We start from the raw sequence: 13,800 nt of genomic DNA, 5'->3' as shown, positions 1-13,800 counted from the left end.
AGGAAGAAGGGAGGGAGGGAGGGAGGGAAGGAGGGAGGGAGGGAACGGGAGAATGAGAGAGAAAGAGAGAATTTTGAAGGTCTTACTCAATTTTTCTTTTAATCCACTTAAAGTGAATGAGAGAGGCTTCTGGGTTTTTTTTATGACCCTACTGATAATCTCAGTGCTCAGCTCATTAATTTTATACCTAACAAGGTCATAAACATTTTCTGGAACTAAATCTGAGATGGTATTAGGAAGAAAAGTTTCCATTAAAAGAAAAATCCAAACTCTTTTATCACTTAAAGTTTTCATTTTTTTGTTTGTTTGTTTTTGGAAGTAAATACTGTGATCTCATCTATGGATATCAAGTTTCTCCACATGAAAGATTCACCTGTAAATCTGTATGATTCTTGCAGAAGTTGCCAACTGCAAGCAGGCATAACTTCCGAGTATTCCCCAGGGTGGAGCTCATTGCTGCGGCTCCCCACTGACCATTATTATTCTAGAAAACTTTCTAAAGCCCTGGGTCTGGCCTTCATGGCTGTGGGCTCACAGAAATCTGACTGGTCAGTGTGCCCAGCCTAGATTCTGTCTCTATGACAGCTTCACATGGACTGACTGGAGGATGCTGACCTATGGGCCAGAATGCTAATTCCTTCATTTTCTTCATTTGCACTAAAAAGAGAACTGTCCAGGACACAGGGAGGCTGACATCTCCATGACCTGAGTTGTCCCCAGCTAATGCCAAATTGTTCTGGAATGCTAAATAATCAGCAGGTGACTTGGTGAATTTGAAATGAGAACAAAGGAAATCTCTTTCCTTACATGTAGGGTAGACTCCAAGAAGTGGATTTACTATGTCAAATGGAATGAACTTGACTCAAATCGCTGTATGAAAGGATGTCTTTCCTATCCTTTACCAGCATGGAGCATCCTAATTTGTTTATCTTAAAATTATTTTGAAACCAATGACATGTCACTATACACCTATCATAACGACTGAAATAAAAACGTGACAACACCAAATGCTGGCAAGGGTGCAGAAAAACCGAAACCTCGTACATTGCTGATGGGAATGTAAAATAGTATAGTCAGTCTGGAAAACAGTTTGGCAGCTTCTTATAAAACTAAATATGCAATTACCGTATGACCTAGCAATTGAATTCTTGGGCATTTATCCCAGAGAAATGTCACACAGCTACTGAAATTACACAAATGTATTGAGTTGCAGTGATGTTGCCAATAATTATTAACTGAAAAATATTCAATTATAAAACTGAACAATAACATTTTCATAAAGCAAAACCAAAAAGGTGTACAATAGATGTATATAAAATTGTCTGAGGGAATATATACCAAAACATTAAGTTGTTATTGGGCAGGCAAATGGTAGGTGATCTCTTTCTGTTATTCTAAAATTGTTCTGTATTATTCTATATTGCTTAAATAATGCAGGATAATAATTTTTGTATATTTCAAAAGGAACTTTTTTATTGTATGTACATTTTAAAATCTTTCCTAGCATTATCTTAAATCATCATTAATATTAAACATCCAACAAATGTCTGTTATCTTTTTTCAAATTAAACTTCTTATTTTGAAATAATTGTATAGTATATTCACATGCAAATATAAGAAATAACACTGGGAGATCCTTGTACCCTTTTCAAAGTTTCCTTTAGTGGTAACATCTTGCAAAATTGTAGCACATCACAGCCAGGATATTGCCACTGATACAATTTGCAGATCTTATTCAGATTTCCCCAGTTTTATTTCTACATCGCGTGTGTGTGTGTCTGTGTGTGTGTGTGTGTTTAATTCTACATTATTTTACTATATACGTAGATTCATGTGTCCATTGCCACAAGGATCTCTTGTGTTACCTTGTTATAATCACATTCACCTGCTCCTGCCACACCCATCACAGTCCCTCACTCCTGGCTAATTTAATTCCCATTTCTATAATTTTGTCATCTCAAGAATATTCTATAAATGGCATCACACAGTTGACCTTTTCAACTTGGCTTTTATCACTCAGCACAATTCCCTAGAGACTCATAAAAGTTGTTGCATGTATCAACCATTCATTCCTTTTTTATTGCTGAGTAATATTCCATTGAATGGTTGTACCACCCTTTGTTTATCCATTCATTCACTGTAGGACAGCTGGGTCATCTCTGGTTCTTGCCTATCATGATAAAGCAATTACGGACATTTGTGTACAGGGTTTTGTGTGACCATAATTTTTTTCAGTCAAGAATTATTGTCAACATCACTGCAACTCAATACATTTACCTCAATAGTGTAATTTTAGTAGCTTTTTGAAATTGTATATATACATACATATTTCTATATATTGTGCATATATACATTATACATATATTGTGTTTATATTATATATACTGTATATATTATATACAGTATATATACACACACACACACACACACACATTGTATATATTATATACACACACATACATATTTCTTTACAGAGGAAGAATTGGTGTGATGGTATAAGAAGCAGTTTTACGGGCGCCTGGGTGGCTCAGTTGGTTAAGCGACTGCCTTCGGCTCAGGTCATGATCCTGGAGTCCCGGGATCGAGTCCCGCATCGGGCTCCCTGCTTGGCAGGGAGCCTGCTTCTTCCTCTGACCCTCCCCCCTCTCATGTGCTCTCTCTCTCTCATTCTCTCTGTCTCAGATAAATAAATAAAATCTTTAAAAAAAAAAAAAAGAAGCAGTTTTACAATTAGACATAGCCTGATCTCCCATTCTAGTTTGGCTATTTACTGATTGTATAATTCTGAGTATGTCACTCAGCATTTGGCTCAAATTTTTTAGCCACAAACTAATTACAGCTGGTAAATGTGTCCTAAGCTATATAGCATTTGGTACATAGTAGGTGTTCAATTAATCATGACTGCTATTTTTGGAGGTCAGAACAACATTTTTTGGGTATTCACAGAGTAACCATTTTGTGTTGTGTTGAGAAGGCAGAGTATTCGATTCTCAGAACAGCAGTGTTTGGCCATTGCCAGCCTCAGTCGTTAGGAGATTATTAATGAATGAAAGGCCACTCCTCTGAAATCTCTGCGCAGTTCTGTTCATATCCCACGGAAACCTTTATTCCTATTTTGGTAGCATGATTTAATGATTCTTTCCAGCACACACCACATACAGACACAAAGTTTTACTTAATTCTTAGAGGAACTACTGAAGGTTGACCTCCTCCTTACAAAAGTTTACTTCCAGATGTTTGACAGGCATTAGTTCCAATTTCTCTGGCATCTTCCACCTTGGTTCAGGACGTCATTAAGTCTCCTGTAGAATGTTCCAGCAGCCTGCTAACTTATCTCTACACTTTCCCCAGCTAAGTCTGTCCTCTGCAGCACAGCCAGGATGCACTTTCTAAAAATAAGGATTTTCTTATTTTTATTAGGCAGCTTTTGATATTTGAAACAATTATCCCAGTGAGTAATGCGATGCCCTGTGGGATTATTGTTTGCAAAAAGGAGGCTTGTGAGAATTGAACAGGGATGAGATTGTCTTTGATGTTTACATAGAGTGCTTTACTCCCCCATAACCCAGAGTGGAAAGTTCCAAGCCCACTTTGTAAGGGGAAGGGATGAACAACAACTCAGGACATGGTTGGGTGGGCTTTCTGGGAAGATTAGTCTCATGGGACATCACCTTTTCCAAATCATTTCTGAATAGTCTGCCTGCATAGATAGCTGTGATATGCTTATTTAGTATGGAAACTATGGGAGAAGACATGAAATGTAGACCACTTCCGAGCATGTATAAAGAGGTCAGGACACTAGATGACAACAACAACGGACAAATATGTTTTGAGCACTGACTTTGAGCAGGTCCTTTCCATACGCTGTCTCATCTAATCCTGAGAGTGATTTTTTTTTTAAAGATTTTATTTATTTATTTGACAGAGAGAGACACAGTGAGAGAGGGAACACAAGCAGGGGGAGTGGGAGAGAGAGAAGCAGGCTTCCCGCAGAGCAGGGAGCCCGATGCGGGGCTCGATCCCAGGACCCTGGGATCATGACCTGAGCCGAAGGCAGACGCTTAACGACTGAGCCACCCAGGCGCCCCGCTGAGAGTGATTTTTAAAAGATTTTTTTATTTATTCATTTGAGAGAAAGAGAGAGCACAAGCAGGGGAAGGGTCAGAGGGAGAAGGAGAAGCAGACTCTTTGCTGAGCAGAAGCCCAACGTGGGGCTCGATCCCAGGACCCTGGGATCATGACCTGAGCTGAAGCAGATGCTTAACTAATTGAGCCATGAAGGCAACCCCCTCATAGTGATCTTACAAAGCAAGTATTCTTACCCCTCCTAGGAAGACCACAACGTAGAGGCTTGGATACACACAGTAACTTGTCCCAGAGAATCTCACTGGCAGATGTCAAACCCAGGACTCTCTTAACCCCTTGGCATTACACTTCTCTTAGCTTCATCCAGCCTCCTGCAGTGAAATCTTACCTCACAATGTATGTATCCAGTACTTATGTGTGTAAGTTTTCACAATAGTTTCATTCCAATAAATACCTATTGGATGTTTAGAGCCTATCCAATAGGCTTTTCCTCTCTCCAAGGTTTAATATTAAATAGATATTGCTTGTTATTTCCCCTCCTGTATACCTATTTTCTAAATGCAATGGCATTATCAGCCTGCCATGAAATGTGGGTAGGAACAGAAGATGTGAACTCAAAATTCTGGAATGTGCAGACAGGGCAGCTGCATGGGGCATTGGAAATCATCTAGTCCAAAGACTCAATCTTGAAGCAGACATTTCAATATTTTCTCCTGGGCATCATAAACAATTAAAGTAATTAGTTCCATGGTACACATAATAAGGACTAAAATACAGAACCAAATTAAGTAATACATTCCTTTAAATTAAAATTTCTTAGAAACATTACAGTTACATTCTTTCACAATACACAAATATATGATCTAAGCCACAGCATAAATTTTCATTAATTTGACAAACATTAGAATTGACCTCATAGTTCTTTTGTTAACAACCTTTTTTTTTTTTTTTAAGATTTCTATTTATTTATTTATTTGAGAGAGAGAGAGAGCACGTGAGCCTGCACATGTGCAGGAGCTGGGGGAGGGGTAGAGGGGGAGGAAGAGGAAGAGGGAAAGAATCCCAAGCAGACTCTAAGCTGAGCCTGGAGCCCCAACTTGGGGCTCGATCTCCCCACCCTGAGATCATGACCTGAGCTGAAACCAAGAGTCAGATGCTTAAACAACTGAACCACCCAGGCACCTCTGGCCATTTCTTTTTTATTGTATGATCTTTTACTATATGTGATTAATAATACAAGACAACTGGGTATAGGTTTAAAGAGTACAGGAAGACTTGTACTTATTTGCCAATAATTTCCTGCCTCCTACCTAGTACCCCACACCAATACAATAAGGACTCAAGCAAACAAACAAATGAACACTTTATGATAAATTTAGTGATAGATCATTGCAGATCATTAATGTTCCATCCTGGTGGAAGCACAGTCTACTTTACCCAATAATCTCATTTTTTAATTGAGCAAAATGAAGGCTAGATAAGGGACTTAATTTGAGCCATTGAAATGTTCTTACTTGTGAAGGTTATTACCATTGGTTTTAATCCTCTTATTATTTCTCAGGGGAAAAAGATACTTTGTGATACTTCATTACAGTTGTGACCACTTAAAGAACAGTTTATATTTTTCTTTCAAAAAAGCAAGATGTGTTTCTTCCCAACACAATTTGAAAAGTGATCGAAATATGCCCAGAAGAAAGTAACAATTATTCTTATTTTCCTACTAATTTTATCAGTAAATTCACTTAGGGCAAAAATGATGGAAATTAAAAAAAAAAAGTAAAGCTCTTTTACAGTAGGTTCTAACTATACTAATCACCAAAATTTCAGTGACTTTGTCAAGAAGTTATGCTTATATTTTATGATTTTAACTAATATTTTTACTTACATCAAACAGTATTTTTTGAAAGGGAAATAAAGCCAGTTATAATGACACAAACACTGAACTTCAGTCTACAAATCTCTCCACTTGAGAATTAACCTCTGTGAAAGATAAGCTTCTCGTTAGTGACCTCATTCCTCTGTCAAATACCCAAAGACCCACTACTCAGTCAATGCATGTTATCTTTTCAAATTAAATCCTCCTGTAGTGAGCCTGATAAAGATGATTTAAGTAGTTGGAAAAACACGATTTTATCTTTGTTTTCTACATTTTACTGAAATGAATGTACTTCCTCTTCCTATTTGCTTTTTACTTTCCAGCACCATGGTTTAAAGTTGATTAACCACCATTATTAAACTAAAGTACATGTAAATGAGAATAGATTTTCTTCTGAGAGAAAATACTTTTAATCCTCAAAGAAAAAGTACTTTCTGCTACTCAGATCCATATGACAAGATGGAGAAAAATCTGGCCTTTCTGGTAGGAAGTCATAATGAGGCCCAGATTCTTTATGTTACAGGAAAGAGCTGGGAAAAAGGAGCCAGTGGAATAGGGATCTATGGTGACATGGAAACCCGGATCTGGGGGTGAAAGAGGAGATTTGGTGCCTGGGAAGCCTTCTGACTGTCAGTCATTGGAATCCCTAGAAACTCCCCTTCTATTAAAAAGGTGTGCAACAAGTAATATAATCCGGTTAATTAGTTGTCATTAATTACATTAGGACATTATTAGTTGTCTAACTCAAAACAGGGAAACTTCCAGAGAGAATCTTCCATGGTTAAAACTTATTCCCTTACTTACTACTAAGGGGCCAGGTAATCTCTGATCTATGGAGAAACACATCTTCTGGAGTGAAGGGTATACATGGGATTCTTGGTAGAAAGGCTAGTTGCCTGGGCTACAACTCACCCAAAACCAAGATTATATGAAATCAGACCCTGTTTTCCTGGGGAGTGGCATAAGGCATCACCTCTTGGAGTTTGCAAAGCTGAGGTGGATTTCCCAATTGAGCTATATGACAAGCAAGTAGGCGTGATTACCACAGCCAATAGTTAAAGTAAATATGGGGAGAAGCTGATAGAGCCGAGTTTTAACTTCAGAATGACAGGGCTCTGTGGAACAGAGTGACATCAGACGCTAGAGAGTCAAGCCAGGCAGCAACAAAGCCAAAAGCAGAAAGTACAACCAAATCAGTTGACATGGTGTCTGGTTAATCACCCCTTTCATCTCAGTACAGGTAAACAAAGTAACCAAAGACAGAAATGAAGCAGAGGGAGAGGGACTAAGAAGTACGAGGCTGATCCAGATTTTTCTGCAAAATAACCCTCTTTTTTATAGTGACCCTAAGGAACAAGTGGGGAAGGGAGGGCTGGAGAGGAGAGGATAGGTCACTCTCTGCAAAGGCAGGCTGCAGGGAACCACAAGCCACAAGAGAGAGGGTAACATCTTATTCCAGAATGAAACTTTGAATGAAGCATTCATTTTATCCAAGTACTGGTTGGAAATATTAAAAAGGGCATTTTTCTTGTATAGGAAATGTAGGATTGCATCATTACTTAAGAATGAATGTGAAAAACTTGTATGGGATCTACTCAAATTTCCATCCTGGAATGGGGAAAAATTATTTCCATTATTTAACTCAAGTTAAAGTAATGGTGGGAGACGACAAAGTGAAGTTGTATTTTGTTGTATTTTATGAGTTATCATTAACGATTGTTACGGAAGGAAGAAAGGAAGGAAAGGGAGAGAAGGGGAAATGAGGAGAAAGAAGGAAAGCATATAGATAAATTTTCTTTGTTTCTTATCACACATCTGCTGATGTGTGCATGGATGTGTGTGTGTATACTTAAATGACTGGTTAATATTTGCAAAAATGCCAGACACATGTATGTATACTCTCTATGGTCACTTACAATAATAGAATATATACATTTAATTAAATTATGGCAAGTCAACTGCCATTTGTACGGTAGATGCCTCCAGATTTTAAGAAGCCTTAGGCAGGAAATCAACAATGAAAACTTTTATGTGGATGACACAATAGAGTCCTTTTCTTCTTGGTATCCACTGTGGCACTTCATAAATCCTACTGCACTACCCGCTAAAGCTTCTGAATGACAAACTCAGATTCCTGATCGTAAAAGTTACAGAAAAATAATTCATTCAGAGCATGGCAAGGAACTGCTTGTGCAACACACAAAGTTATAATTTAAATCTATTAGTGTAATTAAGATCTTCTTCGTACTGTCATGCATACTGAGAAACAGCCACTTCTCCAATGAGGAATATTCTCCAGCTCATTCTGACACAGTTAGAATGCAACTGTGTACTCTTAATAATGAGAAAAATATATCAGTAGCTTCACACTGAAACCTACGACACTTCTCTTCTCCTCTCTACCTTTCTTGCATTGGTAAGCATCCTCTATTCCTGCTTTCCCACATGCCATCCCTGGCGTCGGCATGACCTCCTCAAGCCTGGAAGTCACTCTCTCTGTCTCTTCCTTCCTTTCCCAAAGCCCCCTTCTCCCCTCAGAAATTCTTCCAAGGTCAGCCCTGGCCCACCAGCCCTGCCAAAACATCCCCTAGCTTCAATTCTCTTTCTGCAAATGTCAGTCACTTGCATATACCTAGGTGCCATCTCTCTGGCTTTCTTGGTTCTCTTACTCTATATTATAGTTTTCTTCTCTTTTAGCTCTAATTATCAAAGTGCCTTTCTCTGACAGATCCTGTCTCTTCAGGATGATGTGCAGTGATCTGTTTTAGGCTGTGTCCTGTCATGGACACTTTGCTGGGGACAAGGACACAAATGTATGTGAGCAGTCTATTTCTCCTTTCTCAATGTATGTGGGCAATTACTGTGTGTGTTCACGGTTGGTGAATTCCTTAGGGCCGTAAGTGCATTTGCCCCAGTATAATGCTTCCCACAAAGCAGTTTGGACTACCACCTGAATTTCTTCTACTCTGTTTAGTCACAGCTTCTCATCTGAATGTCTAGTTCTTTTTAGGGTCCTACTGTCAACTGGTTTTGGCTTGTCCGGGCTTCTTGCCTGAAACCCTAATTTTCTCATAGCGCCAGATCCTTTTTCAGAACTGTAAAACCAAACATGCTGTAGACTTTTTCTATGACAGGAGATGGCCCAGGAGAACAGGTTTCTTGAAATGCATATCAGATGTGGTGATGATGGCCACCACTGGGAGTTCTGAGGTTACTTTATGCAAGATTCGAGTTCTGAGGTTACTTTATGCAAGATTCTCATGGCTGTTGTCATTGCTCCCTTTGTCTTTCCTATTATCGCACCAGTGACATTGCCGGGGTACAGATGTCCTTCCCTCATCCACACATCCCCTTTTTAACCTGGAACAAATCACTGGTAGGTCACTGCAATCACTCAACCATCATTTCTACAATAACCACCTATCTAGTTCTAACTCTTGTGTGTTGAGTGGATCATTTTGTATGGATGCTTCTGGAACTGCAAAGAGGACTTAACTGAACAAGAACTTGCCCACGGAGCCCACATTTGCAGTGGGCACGGTTCTTCAGGAGCTGCCCGATTAATCCAGGCTGACTCTTCTTGCTGGTCAGCCCCATGTGGCTGGTATCTCCAATGCAGTCCATGCAGAGCAGGGGGACAGAAGACTACACCACAGTGGGTGGTGGGAAGAAAGTCAGCAGGTAACATTTTATGTGACCTCTCAGGCTGACTCGCACGGATGTCCCCAAGGAACTTAAAGAAGCCAGGTGTTGTGGATACTTGGGTGGGTTGTTAGATTCACCTCATGCTTGTCTCCCTCTAAGAAATGTAGCAGTATTTCCCAGAATGGTGTATCCAACTACACTTGTGTGTTTTCTCCTTTTATTCCATTCATATGTACATATGTCTTCAGTGATGCAAAGCAGTGCGTATTTCTTTTCTCAGCTATATATTTTTTTAAATAATTATTTTTATTTTTCATATATTTAGTTATAGGAGGTTTAGAAAGCAAAACCTAATTAATGTCAAAGCAAAAGGCTGTTTGCCAGGAGAAATAGGAATATGCTGGTCACTATAGAGCTGCATGTGCGAAGCAGTGAGAGGTACTTGCCACGTAATTATGCAACAGGTTGGCTCAAGCACACATACATTTGTTAACAAATGAAGATACTGTAAAGTTATATTAAACAGCCAATTACTTGGATGGAATTTTTCCTGTGCAGAGAAGAAACACAATCGACGCAAAATGTCGTATGACAGCCCAGAGAGATAGTTGAAGATATGCCAGTGTGGTTCAGTCAACAAAGATAAAATCTAGTGATTCCACTCTGCAGGGAGCATGAGTAGAGTAGAATATTCACATGATTTAAGTCAGCTGTTGACAGAAGCTAAAAGTAAAATGTTTCCTGGGGGTGCCTGGGTGGCTGAGTCAGTTAAGTGTCCAGCTATTGACCTCAGCTTAGTTCTTGATCTCAGGGTAGTGAGTGCAAGCCCCAAGTTGGGCTCCACACTGGGCATGGAACTTACTTTAAAAAAATAAATTAATAAAATAAAATAAAATAAAATGTATCCTACCAGGCAGTGTATGTTTTGGAGGATGGAGCATGTTGCTAGAAGGCATTCTATGCTCAGCTCTCCCATGTCATCCTGACATAGAGACATGTACCTCCTAGTGCTGTTCTGTGATCAAATGAAACACAGGCGCGAAATATGTATAGACCATAGTAAGTGCTCTGTAAATATTTATTCTCTCCACATCACCATGCAAAATTTTAGCATTGGAGATTGGTCTGTAGCCACAAAATGGCTGACCAACCTTCTCAAAATGTGTTTGAGGCAGTGTGGTGTAATGGAAGGATACCTGATTCTATCACTTATTAACTCTGTGACCTTGGACGTGCTTCACTTAATGCTTCCTTAATCTTAATTTCTCTTTCTTCAAACAGTAAATTGGATACTTACCCTGCTCTGCCAGGAGGATCAGTATTGAGTAAGTCAGGTTTCTTATAGAATGTTCTGGAACTTAGTAGCATTTAGTAAATATTAGCAGCTTTTTTATTGTTATGATTATTGTGTTTACTATTTTTTTCATCAAAACTGAAGATATTCCCCTTGACAGAATACATCCTAAATGGCAGTATTTTCTGTGCCCTAGAATGTTTGTAAAGATAAAGTAACTCATGAAAACTACTAACTCATAAAGTATGGTAAGCCTGAGTTATAAGAAAAATGATGTCCACGTACTACATGGAGCACTGGGTGTTATACGCAAACAATGAATCATGGAACACTACATCAAAAACTAATGATGTAATGTATGGTGATTAACATAACATAATAATAAAAAAAGAAAAAAAGATGTCTAGCATCACTCTAGGGGTCCTTGTTTTTCTGTGCCCAGGACATACCCATCTTTTTTGCAGATACCATTCCTTTCCCAAACCCTATGTCCTCCAAACCCTAACATTTTCTTTTCTTTTTTAAAGATTTATTTATTTATTAGAGAGAGAGAGAACAAGTCAGAGGGGCAGAGAGAGAGAGGGAGAGAGAATTTCAAGCAGAATCCTCACTGAGCATGGAGCCCAGCATGGGGCTCGATCTCATGACCCTGAGATCCCGACCTGAGCCAAACCAAGAGTTGGACATTCAACTGACTGCTCCAGCCAGGTGCCCTTAAACCCTAACATTTTCATTACCAGTCCCTGTTAAAAATGCTTAACCTTTTCTCATGATCTGCTTCTACAGCGGGAAACGTTTTCTTTCTCCTTGAAGGAAAATACCAGTGAGATAGAAAGCGGACGGGGAGACCCACAGTTCTGTTGGAATATTCTGGAACCCTGCTGCTCCTCCTGTGTCCTCACAGTGCCTTACTTAGGTAGGGGTGTGATGCACAACAACTCAGGTACAACAATCCTCCACTCCACCAGTGAAAACCCTGTCAGAAGCTCCTCTGGACCTAATGGATTTCACAGGCGTGTGTGTGTGCATGTGTAAGTGTGTGTGTGTGTGTGTGTTCATTTGTGTGATATTTATTTAATATAGATTTTAATATATTTCTTGGCCTGTTTAATCTCTGTACTGACCCCCTATTCACATTCAAGCACTTTCCCCATTTCAACCCTCTCTACCAATAATTACTTTCTATAGTGTATTCACTTTATAAATCATGTTCACATCCCTGAGTACATTTGATCTTCCTGGCAGCTCTTTGAGTTTGGCAGGGTAACAATTATTTTCTCCTTTCATGGAAGGAGAAACTGAAGCTCAGTGATACTAGGGCTTTCTGCAAAGTTAAAGAGTGAGGGTATATTTAGGCTACATCTCAGACTTTGGTCTCTTAGCCCACATCCAGGTCTGTTTATTCTAAAATGCAGTTTTCAAAGTCTCTGTTTTTCTAATCACCTTTATTACTACTGCCTGAGGAAATCTGTTTTAATTTTATTTCCTCCAGAGCAGAAGTATCATTTCCTGTTTATAAATTTAATACCATAATTTATATTATGTGTTCTTTAGGGCTTCATTCACTCATTATTTCATTAATTCAGTCAGTCATTCTTTCACCAAATATTTATTAAGTGCATGTACAGACCTGGTATAAAGTTCTTCAGAAAAGACCTTAATAACCTTTGAGCAAGCAACCTTATTTAAGAAATCACTGTGTGGGTAGCATAGACATTTTAACAATATTTATTCTTCCAATCCATGAGCATGGAATGTTTTTCCATTTCTTTGTGTCTTCCTCAATTTCTTTCATAAATGTTCTGTAGTTTGTAGAGTACAGATTCTTTACCTCTTTGGTTAGGTTTATTCCTAGGCATCTTACGGGTTTTGGTGCAGTTGTAAATGGGATCAACTCCTAATTTCTCTTTCTTCTGTATCATTGTTAGTATATAGAAATGCAACTGATTTCTGTGCATTCATTCTATATCTTGCCACGTTGCTGAATACCTGTATGAGTTCCAGCAATTTTGGGGTGGAGTCTTTTGGATTTTCCACATAAAGTATCATGTCATCTGCAAGAGTGAGAGTTTGACTGCTATCCAGAGCATTCTACACATTCAATGCAATCCCTATCAAAATACCATCGACGTTTTTCACAGAGCTGGAACAAACAATCCTAAAATTTGTATGGAACCTGAAAAGACTCTGAATAGTCAGAGGAATGTTTAAAAAAGCAAAGCAAAGCAGCGTCACATTAACAGACTTCCAGCTCTATTACAAAGCTGTCATCATCAAGACAGTATGGTACTGGCACAAAAACAGACACATCGATCAATGGAACAGAATAGAGAGCCCAGAAATGGACTCCCAACTCTATGGTCAACTCATCTTTGACAAAGCAGGAAAAATGTCCAATGGAAAAAAGACAGTGCTCAGTGTTCCATATCCTGGCCTTAACATTTACTAATTTTGTGATTTTGAGTAAGATACTTAACCCCTTCTTTGTATTTCTATTTTCTTATCTGTAAAATGGAATTATTAGTAATAGTTCCTACCTATATTACCTATAGAAGAAACCAAGATATTATGGATCAGAGGCCACCAGGGGGAAAAAAAAAAAACCAGAAACTGAAACAAAGCTACAGTAAAATAATACTTCCTTGGCTGATAAAAACCACAGTTTTGTTCATTTAATCATAGATATCCAAAGAGAATGCAATCCCCATCCCACAGAGACTCACTTGGCTGGAGGTCCTCGCACATAGCAAGCTGTAGTGGGTCTGGAGAGCTGGCCACAGTGAACTCACCTATCTTGTGTAGTCAGCTGCTACTTGATATTGTTGGGAAGTCCGCCCTTATCACTTTCCTGCAGGACACCATAGTGCTAAAAAAAATAACAATAAAAGCAAAAAAAAAA

The 13,800-nt window shown here is 38.9% G+C and overlaps 1 long non-coding RNA gene across 1 annotated transcript in view; it reads right to left on the bottom strand.

Moving 5' to 3' along the window:
• Nucleotides 1-13,762, bottom strand: part of LOC145715986 (uncharacterized) — a 163,975-nt gene extending 150,213 nt beyond the window's left edge. The window contains exon 1 of the long non-coding RNA XR_014138317.1: nt 13,625-13,762. This is a non-coding gene — a long non-coding RNA (uncharacterized LOC145715986). The remainder of the gene's footprint in view (nt 1-13,624) is intronic.
• Nucleotides 13,763-13,800: the final 38 nt, after the last annotated feature.

The sequence above is a fragment of the Leptonychotes weddellii genome, chromosome 10 (genome assembly GCF_054177405.1).
Source record: "Leptonychotes weddellii isolate Sample4059 chromosome 10, ASM5417740v2, whole genome shotgun sequence".
NCBI lineage: Eukaryota > Metazoa > Chordata > Mammalia > Carnivora > Phocidae > Leptonychotes > Leptonychotes weddellii.
The sequence above is the reverse complement of the archived record's forward strand: the minus strand, read 5'-3'. Positions and strand labels throughout refer to the sequence as shown.